The 3,087-nt window shown below is 39.8% G+C and overlaps 1 non-coding gene across 1 annotated transcript; it reads right to left on the bottom strand.

Annotated features, from left to right (window-relative positions):
• Positions 1–394: 394 nt before the first annotated feature.
• Positions 395–469, bottom strand: Trnas-uga (transfer RNA serine (anticodon UGA)). The gene has a single exon. It is a non-coding gene; the product is annotated as a tRNA-Ser (tRNA).
• Between the last annotated feature and the right edge of the window lie 2,618 nt (positions 470–3,087).

The raw sequence follows: 3,087 nt of genomic DNA, 5'->3' as shown, positions 1-3,087 counted from the left end.
CTCCTGCCGATCTACAACCGAATAGCTAGAATGGGATTTTCACTCTGCAGCGGAGTGTGCGCTGATATTAAACTTCCTGGCAGATTAAAACTGTGTGCTGACCGAGACTCGAACTCGGGACCTTTGCCTTTCGCGGGAAAGTGCTCTACCAACTTAGCTACCCAAGCACGACTCACGCCCCGTCCTCACAGCTTTACTTCTGCCAGTACCTCGTTTCCTACCTTCCAAACTTTACAGAAGCTCTCCTGCGAACCTTGCAGAACTAGCACTCCTGAAAGAAAGGATATTGCGGAGACATGGCTTAGCCACAGCCTGGGGGATGTTTCCAGAATGAGATTTTCGCTCTGCAGCGGAGTGTGCGCTGATATGAAATTTCCTGGCAGATTAAAACTGTGTGCCGGACCGAGACTCGAACTCGGGACCTTTGCCTTTCACGGGCAAGTGCTCTACCAACTGAGCTACCCAAGCACGACTCACACCCCGTCCTCACAGTTTTACTTCTGCCAGTACCTCGTCTCCTACCTTCCAAACTTTACAGAAGCTCTCCTGCGAACCTTGGAGAACTAGCACTCGTGAAAGAAAGGATATTGCGGAGACATGGCTTAGTCACAGCCTGGGGGATGTTTCCAGAATGAGATTTTCGCTCTGCAGCGGAGTGTGCGCTGATATGAAACTTCCTGGAAGATTAAAACTGTGTGCCGGACCGAGACTCGAACCTTTGCAAAGGTCCCGAATTCGAGTCCTGGTCCGGAACACAGTTTTAATCTTATAGGAATTTTCAATCGAATAGCTGCTGGGAGGAGCATGGGGATGGGTAATAATATTATAACAACGACATAATATTAGAAAAGCGATCCACAGTCCCAGTGAGCCTATAAATCGCTACCCGTATATAAAGGACTCCTGTAGCGACATCATTGGGGAACTAAACATAAGTATTATATTTACGAGTCGCAAGTCTTATTTTAGCTAACAGAAACATGGGAAATACATCGTACAAAATATTTTATGAATGTAGTGCTCATTATCTTACTTGAACATACCATCTCAAGACTAAGAAGAAAACTGACAAATCACTTCAAGTGCAGTCCAGCGCTATCTGCCGCGTATATTGTGTAAATGAATAATTGGCCACTTGGGATAGCCTAAAGCCACGACTTCCTGTCGCTGATCTCTCTTGACCATTGCTCCAACTGGCTGTGACACAATGCAAGACAATCAGGTATGACATGTACTAACTGACATAGCCTCCTTAATTTAAAAAATTCACTTTAATCAGTTTGAAATGGGTATATTGTTTTGTCAATACACTTTGAATTTCTCACGTGAATTGCAAATAGAAACTGGACCATACACATGTTTTCACATCTCTAAAAGCATCGTTATTTGTTGTCAAAATCCTGTACAACACTATGGTATAGGTTACATTTTCTCTAAGCATTTTCTAATTAGGAAGAAATATATGTTATCAGCTTAATATCTGCCATGTCCAACACCACAGGACTAGAACTTTAAGTTCACTGTTGGTTCATGACAGAAATCTTCAAATGCGTGTGAGTTCATAAGGGTCCATACAGCAACGGACATCGGTCCTTAGACTTCAGCACTACCTAAACTAACTTAAACTAACCTATGCTGAGAACAACACACATGCCTGAGGGAAGACTCGAACATCCGGCTGGAGAGGCTGTACGGTTCATGACAGAGCGATTAGAACGTGCTCTAACTCTGTCACAGAATGCCTCCTCACTTTCGAATCATCTTAAAGGGCTCCGGAACGCCCTATACTTGCAATGTTAAAATAACCCTTATAAATTACATCTTTCCTCACAAAGTATTTGAGGTGGGAAGTTGAACTTTTTACAGTTTATTTATTGGAATATGGGCTACAACTTAACACAGGGATTTTACAAAATTTTAGTTCAGTTATTAAAGATGATTTTTTTTTCAATTGTAATGAAAATTCACAACATTTTTTTGCAATTTTTTATTTATATATTCAAAAATATACAGTTTTTTTGGAAAAAGGCCGTGTTAAATTATGCAGAAGGTACTGTGTAACATTTACTGAAAGTTTGAAACAAATATGTTTGGAAGATCCTTAGAAAACATGTAATTAGTATGAGCAAATAAAAGTTTTGGGAATCGAGCGACAAAGATTTGATTAACTTTTTAGTGCATTCCAGGTCCATAGGATGGATTATCTTCATCCTCTGCAAACTCCTGCTCCAGCTTCCTCTTGTTCCTCCTCCTGTTTACTCTTGCTTGTATTTCTAGACTCTTTACAGGCCTGTCTGCAGCCCGAAGGCGTTCCTTGTCTAAAGCAAGCATCGCTCGTACCATGTTAGAATGTTATTATTTACAGTAATAACACATACCTTTGGCTTTCCAACATTTCTCCTTTTCTTAAAAGCCTTCAGAGGATTTCTAATAACTTTACTTTTACTCATTATTATGCTTCAACAAAACAGAGACTCAAGAAACAGAATTAATTACGAATATTTTCGAGATAACGACAGAGTAAATAAACATGAAACAATCGACAATCACACCAGCGATATATACTGAACCATCACAGCTTAGCCACAACACATACTTTATCTCACATCACTAAAATGTACCTGATGAACATGGACGTTAATAATAACACCATTTGACAGCAGTTTAACAGCGCCACAGTGGGTCACGCCCATGTAGAACACATTTCAAAAAAAATTTAAAAATAGTTGTAGTCTTCGGAATTGAATAAATTATATATCTATTAAAAGGTAACAGGCTGCAGATTCAGAAAACGCAAAAAAGTAAAAATTGAACTTTTCATGATTTTGAGCCTTTCCGGAGCCCCTTAAAGTAAGCAAATGACTGTGTTACCTTTGAAGTCTTTCAAGACAGCAGTACAAAGGAGCTGTAAATATCAAATTTATACCACTATCACTTTATAAATTCGATAATATAGCTGATTTTCATCTAATGAGCATATCTCCCTGTGTAGGTGGGATATTGAAATTCCTTTAAAAGGTCTAGCTGCAACACAAGAAACTCCTCATTAATCTCCGACAATCGAATGGGGTCTGTGGTACTCTTCCC

The sequence above is a fragment of the Schistocerca cancellata genome, chromosome 11 (genome assembly GCF_023864275.1).
Source record: "Schistocerca cancellata isolate TAMUIC-IGC-003103 chromosome 11, iqSchCanc2.1, whole genome shotgun sequence".
NCBI lineage: Eukaryota > Metazoa > Arthropoda > Insecta > Orthoptera > Acrididae > Schistocerca > Schistocerca cancellata.
This window is presented reverse-complemented; position numbering and strand designations above follow the sequence as displayed.